We start from the raw sequence: 13,471 nt of genomic DNA on the forward strand, positions 1-13,471 counted from the left end.
TTATATAGATATGTATTTTCTTTTTTTATAAAACTGGACTTGTGAATGGCGTATAGAAGGGTTTAGATTCTGTTCCACAGATGGCGCTAATGCACACGAAAGCTGCTTGCCAACCGCGAATAAACAACAGAAGAAAAACGCCACGAAGAAGAACGCAGTCTGACAACTTTCCGATTGAGCGGGTACAAGATACCTCAATCAGATTGGGGAAAGGAATATTCCACCCCTGTGAATCCGATTATATATTCATTCAAATTGGCACTATTCTTTCGGAATGAGGTGTATACAAAGGTTACATTCTTTCCGTTTGAGCAAATAACCCGAATGGAATTGGAATATTTGGGTCCATGTAAACATGGCTACTGTCATTCTTCCATGTACACTGTAAGCAGCATACTATGCTTGTACTCTTTCTTAAACAGTATATTGTCTGAGTTCCTTGCTCAAGCCGTCCCCCTAGTTTTACTCCACATTCTGTCACGCATCAGAGCGTTATAGACCCGCTTTGGTTTTGACAGCTCCCACAGATAGCAAACGGAACAAAATAAATCATGTTGGAAAACAGTACTACTTCTTGCCATCCACAAATGCAGTTTAGTTCCTGTTTTATTGCTACACTGGGCTATAAACATGTTTTGAAAAAGAGTAGCACAAAGTCCAGCACTGAGTAAGCCAAACAGGCTGCAGGTACATGCGAATGCACGTGCAAGCTGCCAGGAGGAGTGTCACCGGGGTGCTCTGACTCTACCACAAAAAAACCTGACTCCTCCTGACATCTGTGAGTCAATTAGCTGAAAGAAGAGAAAACATCCCTGCCCCCCTCTCTCCCACCCCTCCTCCTTCACTTCATGCAACCCTTCCTCCACCAAACAACTTCCAACCAGCACAGCCTGCTTCGCTGGCGTTGCAAAGTCGCCGCTGTCTGTCCGGGCTGGTGGTGTGAGAGGCGCTTGTGGGGGGTGGGGGGGGGGCAGCCAGTCATGGCCTGGGGTGTGAGGGTGGTTGGGTGATGAGGTTGGATGTCAAGAATGTGGCTCATGGTCGAGTCTTTTGTGTGTTTTGTGCAAGATGAATAGGCCCATGTCGGGGCTGGGGCGCTCGCCAGGCTTCCCCATTGACTTGTGTGTTAAGAAAAGCCTTCAAGTCCTCGGGCTCGGCAACGAGACAGATGATAAACCTAAACTACTTCTAAATCTATCTATCTCCTCCATTTATAGTGCAACATCAGCACAGGATATGTGACATTTACTTTCATTTTGCTCTGTAATTAGAAGAAAACTGACATTTTGGGTTTCTTTAAAGGTAATAGTATGAAAATAAAAACAAATGAGACAAATTTGTTGTTTGTTGACAGTAACAATATAATTTATATTTGTTTGGCATTTGTATGTTAGTGCACAGTGGGAAAAAAGTGAATAATAATCTAAAAATAAACATTAATATTTGTCCCACTACAAATTTCCTGGTTAAATACAAAGCTCATGGTGCCTGCCAGTTTCTGTCTGTCAGCATGTTGAAACATGAATTATACACCATGACATTCTACAGCCCTTGTCATGTGTTTATAGTAAGTCTGACATCATCATTCATGCGAATCAGACAATAACATATGTAGATATGTCAAATGGGAGGCATTTGCAGTATTCCCGTCATCCTGAAGGGAGCTAGAAGGTGCTTGTCATTGCCGTTTTTCCATATGTCAAGCTAATGTTGGGTTTTTTTTTACAATACCAACAGGATAAGTACAAACAGCATACATAACAGCAGCATAATTACCAGAGAGCTACGTAAGATGACTGGACCGTACTATTATTGATACAGGAAGGGTGGTAATAGTTCTGTACTGTACAGGCCACTTCCTGGCTAAAAGATGATGACATAGGATCACTCGCCAATGAAAAGCGTGCTTCATAAGTTCATACTCAAAAGATTAGATAGGACAGCTCTAGGCTTGAATTCTCAGAGAATACAATAACCTGGATGGCATAACCGTCTTTGTTTGTCCTTACTTCCTGGTTCATAGAGAATGATCGGTTGGATCGAACCGTCCTCTACAGTACATTCTGGGATGGGATCAGTGGTTCCATAGTGATCTGCTCTGACCGGCAATCGGCATTGGCATCGAAATGTTACGTGTTCTTCCTCAGCACATGTGCCACTCCACAAAGTTTTACTCATTCATTAATTCATTTTCTACCGCTTATCCCAGCTGTCTTCGGGCGAGAGGCAGGGTACACCCTGGACTGGTCGCCAGCCAATCACAGGGCACATATAGACAAACAACCATTCACACTCACATCCTATGGACAATTTGGAATTAGCCTATTAACCTAGCATGTTTTTGGAATGTGAGAGGAAACCAAAGTACCCAGAGGAAACCCGCACATGCAAGGGGAGAACATGCAAACTCCACACAGAGATGGCCGAGCGTGGAATTGAACCTGGGTCTCCTAGCTGTGAGGTCTGCGCGCTAACCACACGACTGCCGTGCAGCCGACAAAGTTTTATGTAACACAAAAACAATAACATAAATACTGTTTATTCTTCAAGGTCACAAGAGGACTGGAGTCTATCCATATATATTAAGGCATAAATGAAAATCTGCTATGTGAATCACTATTAAATTATGCTGGTGTTATGTATGCTGTTTGTACTTATCCCCTTGGTATTGTCAAAAAAACCCAACATTAGCTTGACATATGGAAAGACGGCAATGTCCCTTTTCATTTCCTCCAATTTTTTGGTTGCTTCTCGCCTCTCTCCCATTCGTCCCCGGTGCCCTCCATCTCCTCAGGCTACCGCTATATGGAAATACACTCACATTGCTAATTATCGTCACCTCATTAACAGTGCTGAAGAGATAATGAATGATTAATAGGTCACTCGTCCCTTTCGTCAGACAATGTGTTCTCCCACTCCCTCCTTACCCTAATAAGTACCGGTTTGACAAGCTGGGCGGGTGTTTTGGTGTCCGCTGCGTCCACTCTCTCCTGCACCGTGTGCTGCACATTCCTGGAGGTAACTGGAAACATCATCAGCGGCTGTAAGGCAGGAAGTGCAATGGAGGGGACATGATTAGTGTTTGTGTCGACAATGACGCCCGCCCCCCCGGGGCCAGTAACGCTATAGAATGGTGTTGCTTGGATATGCAGGCGTTTGGGGCTTCGTTGTTCTGACTGTAAATGACCGACATCGCTCGGTAACCAATCAAGATGCGATACACGAGTTGTGGTGTGTGTTTGTATAGCTTGCATTAAGTCATCATCGGAGTGTGTGTGAACACCTGCAGATACTAAGGCGACTTATCGAGCCTCTGGCATCGAGATAAGAGGAAAAGGGAATTCTCAGCTGCGGCAGGGACGTTATTTCAGCAGTTATCTGGCGCCTCAGACTTCCCTTCACGGGCTCAACTTTCTCAAGCGACAAGAAACCTTTTAATGCTGCAAGACGCATCGTTTTACCGTCAGCCTTTCAAGGGGCTCCGAATGCTTCTGATACACAGAGTCAAACAAGGTTTCAAACAACTCCATCTTTGCTCATACTGACAGGGAAGTTGGAGGACGTGTCAGACAAACGGGGGGGGATAAGTGAGGACAACTTTGAACTGCCTCTCCTTTGAGGACGCTGTTGGAAATATACTTTAAGAAGGACGAATTTCAAAACATTCCCCTTTTTTTGCTGTATGAAAGCTGCTATTTAGGTCAGTTGAAAGCAAACTAAAGGATACTTCTGCTATTGTTTATAGCCGTGGTTTTAGATCTGGACATCTTTGGAGTGAGTCCAATATCTTGCATGAGCGCTTTAACTGACAACCGCAGAACAGTTGCAAAGAGGGAATTTCCGCCTCAAAAGTAGACGGGGAGGGTTTGAAGGAAGACAGTTTGAATATGAGTGAGAGTTAGGGTACATCTTAACAGTAAACGGGTGACAGTTTTTTGTGATTGACAACATCCCCTTAGAATGGAGTAAAAGTAAGTACAGTTGGCCCTTGCTATATCACTCTTCAAAAATTTGAGGCTTCACTCTATCAAGGGTTTTCAGGTTTGAATTATCTCACAACAGGCCCACTAATAACAACATAATACTAACATGGGTTACTGTTGCAGTGTAATCCAGCTAAATCACTTCCTGTCCACACGTCCAGAACACATTTATGTATTCCAATATGCAGAAGCATGAGTTTTGGGTGTGTCTTAAATAGGTTTTTTCCCTCAGATTGTATCTATTATATTGGGAAATATGAATATGAAGGCGACTATTGGGGTGTTATTTCATGTCTAGAGGGCTCTATTAATGCTAAAAACAGTATTTACAACATTGTAAACAGGTTAAAATGAGGGATTACTGTACATCCCTTGCATTTCAGTAACCATTTTGTTATTATATTGGGTAATATTAATGTGAAGGTGACTATAGGGGTGTTATTTCATGTCTAGAGGGCTCTATTCATGCTAAAAACAGTATTTACAAAGTTGTAAACAGGTTAAAATGAGAGATTACTGTACACCCCTTGGATTTCGGTAACCATTTTGTTATTATATTGGGTAATATTAATGTGAAGGTGACTATAGGGGTGTTATTTCATGTATAGAGGGCTCTATTAATGCTAAAAACAGTATTTACAACATTGTAAACAGGTTAAAATGAGGTATTACTGTCCACCCCTTGGTTTTCAGTTACCATTTTGTGATTATATTGGGTAATATGAATGTGAAGGTGACTATAGGGGTGTTATTTCATGTCGGGAGGGCTCTATTAATGCTAAAAACAGTATTTACAAAGTTGTAAACAGGTTAAAATGAGGGATTACTGTACACCCCTTGCATTTCAGTAATAATTTTGTTATTATATCGGGTAATATGAATGTGAAGGTGACTATAGGGGTGTTATTTCATGTATAGAGGGCTCTATTAATGCTAAAAACAATATTTACAACTTTGTAAACAGGTTAAAATGAGGTATTACTGTCCACCCCTTGCTTTTCAGTAACCATTTTGTGATTATATTGGGTAATATGAATGTGAAGGTGACTATAGGGGTGTTATTTCATGTCTAGAGGGCTCTATTAATGCTAAAAACAGTATTTACAAAGTTGTAAACAGGTTAAAATGAGGTATTACTGTACACCCCTTGGTTTCAGTAACCATTTTGTTATTATATTGGGTAATATGAATGTGAAGGTGACTATAGGGGTGTTATTTCGTCTGGAGGGCTCTATTAATGCTAAAAACAGTATTTACAAAGTTGTAAACAGGTTAAAATGAGGGATTACTGTACACCCCTTGCATTTCAGTAACAATTTTGTTATTATATCGGGTAATATGAATGTGAAGGTGACTATAGGGGTGTTATTTCATGTATAGAGGGCTCTATTAATGCTAAAAACAATATTTACAACTTTGTAAACAGGTTAAAATGAGGTATTACTATCCACCCCTTGGTTTTCAGTAACCATTTTGTGATTATATTGGGTAATATGAATGTGAAGGTGACTATAGGGGTGTTATTTTATGTCTAGAGGGCTCTATTAATGCTAAAAAACGTATTCACAAAGTTGTAAACAGGTTAAAATGAGGGATTACTGTACACCCCTTGCATTTCAGTAATAATTTTGTTATTATATCGGGTAATATGAATGTGAAGGTGACTATAGGGGTGTTATTTCATGTATAGAGGGCTCTATTAATGCTAAAAACAATATTTACAACTTTGTAAACAGGTTAAAATGAGGTATTACTGTCCACCCCTTGCTTTTCAGTAACCATTTTGTGATTATATTGGGTAATATGAATGTGAAGGTGACTATAGGGGTGTTATTTCATGTCTAGAGGGCTCTATTAATGCTAAAAACAGTATTTACAAAGTTGTAAACAGGTTAAAATGAGGTATTACTGTACACCCCTTGGTTTCAGTAACCATTTTGTTATTATATTGGGTAATATGAATGTGAAGGTGACTATAGGGGTGTTATTTCGTCTGGAGGGCTCTATTAATGCTAAAAACAGTATTTACAAAGTTGTAAACAGGTTAAAATGAGGGATTACTGTACACCCCTTGCATTTCAGTAACAATTTTGTTATTATATCGGGTAATATGAATGTGAAGGTGACTATAGGGGTGTTATTTCATGTATAGAGGGCTCTATTAATGCTAAAAACAATATTTACAACTTTGTAAACAGGTTAAAATGAGGTATTACTGTCCACCCCTTGGTTTTCAGTAACCATTTTGTGATTATATTGGGTAATATGAATGTGAAGGTGACTATAGGGGTGTTATTTTATGTCTAGAGGGCTCTATTAATGCTAAAAAACGTATTCACAAGGTTGTAAACAGGTTAAAATGAGGGATTACTGTATACCCTTTGCATTTCGGTGACCATTTTGTTATAGTCTATCTGCAAGGTACCTTTCCCCAAATAGAAAAATTCATGCTCTACTTCACAGTAAATGTTGGAATTCAGATTTCTTTTCAATGAACCGCAGTGCCCCAGTACATGTAGGCCCCAGACCATGACACTACCACCACCATGATTGATGAATTTTGATCTTTTACAGTGAAACTGCAATAAAACGATACTGGATGTGCTAAAATATTGCATTTCAATATGAATGTGAACCACATCGCTCATGCAGCCTCCAGACCATGACACTACCACCACCATGTTTGACTGATTTTTATCTTTTACAGTGAAAACACCATAAAATACAAACTGTATCCATTGCTTAATAGAAACGAGGTTAAAAGTGCTATACTGCTAAAATGTTGCATTTCAATGTCAATATATTGCCATGTCAGTGCAAGTTATAAGTGAGTTGCTTCTTTTAGCCAGTAGAACTCATGCAGCCTGGGACTATGATGCTACCACCTTGCTACTCCCTTGTGATGGCAGCTGTTTAGACAATCATCAATGTGTATTGACTATTTTTCCAGTGACTAGTACATCCATACTGCTATGTAAGCTACACACTGACTCCATACTTTCTGTAGTCTTGTCCTTTGAGAAGATACACTGTCATAAAAATGGGTGGTGTGCTCACTTTTGTAGTAAAGCATTATGTTATTAAGAACATCATCAGGGTTTATGCCGCGGATTAAAGCCGATTTTGGCTGCCGGTTTACTTTGATGGCTGCCACTCAATATTAGTCGAATTCCAAGCATTTTTAAATCATGAAAGGACCTGAATTGAGGCCGTTATTTAAATGCCAGATTTTAGCATATACTTGAAAGAGTTGGTGGAAATGTTTTATTTAACCTGGCTGTGTTGCACAATGTTGTAGTACACTGTTTTTTTTTGTTTGTTTTTGTCCAATAAGCAAAACATATGTGAACTTTGGATGCTGATTTAAAACTAGATCAGTCTTGTTTGTTGATCTTGCATCACCCTGATATTGAGTTTATTTTTAGATTTCCTCCGACTCCATGTGAGTGGAAGTGTTTTTGGAGTAGAACTTGTATTAGTTATGTGACCATGAGTGTATTATAAAAAATACATGTTTTGGAATAGCCTAGCCACTGCCCAGTCCTAACTCCAATTGGAAGTTCATGGATTGGAACACTTTTGGATGAATAAGTAAGCAATAATTATGTTATTTTATACTTTTCCATGTAACATATTTGTTTTTTATAGGTTGTTATTATCTATAAACACATAAAAGAGGCAGCGTTCATATGGAAGAGTCACAAATGTTGTACATTCTGACCCTGCACCGTCCCAGCCTGATCACATTTAAAAAGAAAAAAAACTTTCACTCAGACCCCTGACCGCCTCCAATCCAAAGTCCCTCGCCCAGTTCTCCTCTCCACCATGGTATGCTTGACTCACAGCTCCCTCCCACCCCCCTTCCCCCTCCAACGCTCCCTCCCCCGGCAGCCTTGACTCAGGCTTATTGCCCTCGCTCAGCTGCTCAGTTCGACGCTGACTGTTGATTGGTGCTCGAGAGGAGAAGGAAGCCTTGAGAGTATTTATAGAGACTCTCTCGTTTACCAGAACAATAACAACCCCCACCCTCTTTCCAACACACACCACAAAAAAAAGAGGCAAAGTGACTTTTGGCTTCACGTGGGACACAATGTTTGCGCCCGTTGCGTGTTGCTCACTTGCAGCAATAATAACAACAACGCAAATGCGTTGCCACGTTTTTCTGAGTTCATATTTCAGAAAAATTACAATAATACAGTTAGCAATAGCTTTGACGTAGATGAAACCGACTGACTTTCAGGAAGTGGCAGCAGAGTACCCGCAGTCACATGATATTGACGCTTGAGGACCTGTGTCAACACTGCAACCCAGCAGTTTAACTGTAACGCTCTTGAAAGTTCCTCTTGGAGTTAAAGGCTATGTTTACACAACAACAATTGATTTTTTTTTTCTCTCTACGTAGATGCTGTAATAAGAATGCCGGACCACGAGTTGGCCATGTAACGGGTACTTTTTAGCGGGTACTTTGAATACCCTGCATCAGCATACAGTACTACTAGAGTAGCTATGCAATAACCATATTTACAGGCTCCAAAACTGCAGTTCTCGTGCAAATATACAGTCAATACGACAACCGATGTTGTCTTTTAAAAGTAAGCTGTGATGACAATTTAGATTCAAGACAGACACCAAATCAAATCAGAATCAAAAGTAGAAAAAAAATGAGTAATGCAACTGAATCTGACATCAACTGCCAAACAAAATGTCCATGGTGACTAGAGAACACCCATGGAAAACCAAAATGACAACAAAATTATAGACCATTTAATATTTGCTAAAGATTGTAATAGTGACCATTTCGGTTGACATTGAAAATGTATGCAAAAATGTTACAGTAATGGTTTTATTTCATTTGAACATGCATCAGATTACAATTGAATGCATCACATAATCAGTTCACAGTTCCACATGTCCAAAAGGAGTAGGAAGAAGCAAAGCTTATTAAATCCTACCCCTCCATCTGGTACTTTTACAATCAGTAACTGTTACATTTGTTCACTTCCTGCTTTCCATAATACAGTTTAAGGTTTTTTTTTTGTTTTTTTTTTATTTTTTAATTTTGTAATTTTTTGTCCCGTACCGAAGTACGAGGTGATATGACCATCCAATGACATAATGGGTAGCTGTTTGAAGATGAACTATATCAGCAAGTTTAAGTATTTGTTAGTATGTTCTCTGTAGGCGGCATTATGAATTATCCTTACTGACCTTTTTTTGCAGTACATTTAGCGAGTGACGATTGCCTTTATAGTTATTACCCCATATTTCCACACAATAAGTAAGATATGGTAGAACCAGAGAGCAATAAAGAGTGTGGAGTGATTTCTGATTGAGAACAAATTTTGCTTTGTTCAATACTGAAATATTTCTGGCCACCTTACGTTGTTTATTTGTAATATGAGGTTTCCAGCTCATATTTTGACACCGTTTGCATACATTTCCCGGTTGGCGTGTGTCATGTTGTGTTATTAATACGCTGCCTGAGTCCAACTGGGAAGACTCAGAAGCCCATTATTTCCACAGTCACCCATCTATGATGTCATCAGCAGTTTGACTTTGCAGTTCTTCGCCAACCTACACAGTTGTGCCACAAGTGTCTGCTTTTTCTTATTGATCACTGCTGCAAAATAACCCACAATGGAGCCAAAGAAAGTTGCACTTTGATAACAAAGGTAAATAAATAACTCATAGCAAAACACAAAGGTGGTGTCCGTGTCAACTTGCTGCATCATCAACGTCAACAATGAAGTCCACGTGTGTGTGTGTCCATGTGTAAACACGGTAACATAAGATAAGGGTGACTTGAAATAGACCATACAGCCTATGACACCATCTCCAATAGAGTCAAAATATAGGCATCAATTCCTAAATTCTGTTGAAGGATTCAAACACATACGCGTTTTTTTTTACTCTTTTGTTTGCGCTCCTCCTTACAGTTATATTGGGACATAAAAGATGCTGTGTAGCCGCACTCTTTAATTACTTTTGCTCGATAAGTGAGCAGTTAATGGATTTCGCACAGCGCCCAATACACAAACGCACTTGCTGTCGTTTGATGTTTTTGGGTACGTCGAGCATGGACACATCTAACTGATTGAGTATGTTAATTAGCGGTGCCGTGGCGAGAAGGTTTGTTCATTCCCCTTTTGCTGTGACTGACACGAGTGTTCAGCGAAAACTAACATCCACTCCTGGCTGATTACAGAATCTGAAGACAAACGATTGTTTGACATCATACGGTGCATGTGTGTCCCCCGGGCATGCAACTACATCACAGTACGTGTCGGAATCCATGCTGCCTCTCAATAAACCACAGCTCCCCTAGTGTCGGAAGCACTTAAGCAGTCCCAAACTATGGTAATGGTTTTATTTCATTTGATCATGCATCAGATTACAATTGAATGCATCACATAATCAGTTCACAGTTCCACATGTCCAAAAGGAGTAGAAAGAAGCAAAGCTTATTAAATCCTACCCCTCCATCTGGTACTTTTACAATCAGTAACTGTTACATTTGTTCACTTCCTGCTTTCCTAATATAGTTTATATTTTTTTAATGTATATTTATTTATTTATTGTTGTCACGTACCGAAGTACGAGGTGATATGACCATCCAATGACATAATGGGTACCATAGTAAGTGTCAATATAGTGATATGTATAGCACATCATGACTGGTTCAAGACTCTTCATCCTTGTATTTAGCAAACATCAACTTTTTATTTAAGTCTTAAATTGCTTATTTTCTCTCAATATGTTTACTATATTAGGTAATATGAGTTTAAAAGTGAATATAGGGGTGTTATTTAATGTCTAGAGTGCTCTAATATGTTAAAAACCATATTTAAAAGGTCGTTACCAGATCTTCCAGATCGCCTGACTGTGAGGCCAACACCCTAACCACTTGTCCACCGTGTGGCCCATAAGAAATCCTACTTTGCATTAATTCACTTATCATGGTTGGGTATGGAACCAGTTAACTGTGATAAAGGAGGGATTACTGTACTCTGTAACTAGTCCAGTGTAATAGATGCCATATATCACATACAATTAAGGAGTGGGACACTATGTGAGTTACAGTGTTAAAATTACAGTCACATTTTAACAGCAACATCTTGCTACGTTAGCCTATTCACTTCCTGCTTTCCATAATAGTTTTTTTTTGTTTTTAATAATGCACCTCGTACTGAAGTACGAGGTGATATGACCATACAATGACATAATGGGTACCATAAAAACTGTCAATATAGTGATATATATAGCACATCATGACTTATTCAAGCTATACCTTGACTACTCTAAAGAATACCCAATTTTAATTTCTGACATTTCAAGCAGGCTTCATCAGTTCATGTTCCCGACTAGAGCGGCCCTATCTAACCTGAACAGTCCGGTTGCAATGCCCTGAGAGTACAATGACCTGGATGAATGAGAATATTTACAGAGACATACTGTACTGTATATAATTGACACATTGGAAGCACAAACTGTACCTTACCAGGCCGAACTGAACTGTACCACTCAATGGAAACGGGGCTTATCAAACCATACATTTTCACAACCATCTTATCAACATTTACATTTCATCCATCATTCGCTGTGACTCAACATGAGTCAGAGAGTCATTTTAAGACCTTTTACAGAAGCGACTCATCATCATCATCATCATCAGCCGTCGATATGCTGTGAGCAGATTTGAAGTGAAATGCTAGCTTGGCTCTGTTAGTGCAGCATCATGATTCACAGCGTGGCACAGGCCAGCGTCCACACTGGGGAGTGGAGGCACCACTTGCACCCTATTGCTCCTATTAACACCGTCACATGACCTCGTGGTTCTCTTGCTCGTTTCTCGCAAGCACACACTAGCTCACACATCCAGGATCGATACATGGCTTAAGGGCGCCTGGCTGTGTTGTATGTATGTGTGTGTTTGTGTTGTGTTGTGTTGGCTCCGCCTCAAAAATCATGGACTACAGTCAGTGGGGAGGATGCATCATATATCAAACGTACACAAAAGCAGAAGAGACATTGTGCTGTTGTGTTGTGTGTGTACACCATATTTGGGTATATGACTTAAAGCAAAAATAACTGCTTCTGAATCATGGTGATGTGACACTGGCGGGTTTAGAATTGTAGTAATTGTGGTATGAGCGCTAGCTTCTGTATTCTTGCATAGATCCAGCAAATGCACATTTACCTGTAAGGGGGGCCTGGAAAACAAATCCTATTTGGTTTTTATAGAAAATGTTTACAACAATTTTGCCTCGGTTTTCATACACTGTCTTGGTTTTCATTCAATATTGCACTTAAAAAACTAATATGTTTGTCCTGTATTGTATGGTTCTGCGAAGTTGAATGCCTAAACACTGACTGTCAATGCAGTTTTAAATTGACTGCTAAATAGCCTGCCATGGGGCCAAAAAAAAACTTGCCAGCACTTTCATTAAAAAGTTGAGAAACACTGAATTAGATTTTTCCTGGAAAGTCCGCATCCAGCCATTTGTCATTTATAATTATTTTGCATTGTTTTCTGCATGGAAAACTATAATTATTCTTATTTTTGTTTATATTTTGTGGGACTTTTTGGAATGGATTAATGACAAAAAAACAATAATTCAGTAACAGGTATTGTTTTGACGTCCGTTTGATATTTTCCTGGAAAGTCCGCATCCAGCCATTCGTCGTTTATAATTATTTTGCATTGTTTTCTGCATGGAAAACTATAATTAGTCTCTATAGAATGTATTTTTGCTCATATTTTGTGGGACTTTTTGGAATGGATTAATGACAAAAAAAACGATAATTCAGTAACAGGTATTGTTTTGACGGCCGTTTGATATTTTCCTGGAAAGTCCGCATCCAGCCATTCGTCATTTATAATTATTTTGCATTGTTTTCTGCATGGAAAACTATAATTAGTCTCGATAGAATGTATTTTTGTTCATATTTTGTGGGACTTTTTGGAATGGATTAATGACAAAAAAAACAATAATTCAGTAACAGGTATTGTTTTGACGTCCGTTTGATATTTGGTTGGATTGTTAGTACGCATAAAGATGAAAAATTTACATCTCATTTGGTAGAGGAAGAACCAAAAAATGCCAAGTCATGATAGATCTGGATAGCAAAACAAAACACACAGAAAACAATACGCTGCAAAATAATGGAATCGTAATAGAATCCTTCCATCCCCCTGGTCAAGAATGTTATCTTATATTGTATAAATCAGGGTGTAAACAAAAACACAAATAGCCGCTCTATGATGATTTTTTTACACTTTAGTTATAATGTATTTTTTTTTTTTGTTATATAAATGACATAAGAACGCCTCAGCTGCACCTTTGCCCTGGTAATGCATTTTTTTTTCTTTTTGATGATTTTCTTTCTGTTTTTCTGCCTAGAATTAAAAAAATGGTTTGGTCCACAGTTCATCAGTAGCTGTGGTCTGTTTCCTACTGTGTGCTATTGCAATTTTATTGTTGTTTTTT

The sequence above is a fragment of the Doryrhamphus excisus genome, linkage group LG5, assembly GCF_037039965.1.
Source record: "Doryrhamphus excisus strain RoL-2023G ecotype Guam linkage group LG5, RoL_Dexc_Guam_v1.1, whole genome shotgun sequence".
NCBI classification, from domain to species: domain Eukaryota; kingdom Metazoa; phylum Chordata; class Actinopteri; order Syngnathiformes; family Syngnathidae; genus Doryrhamphus; species Doryrhamphus excisus.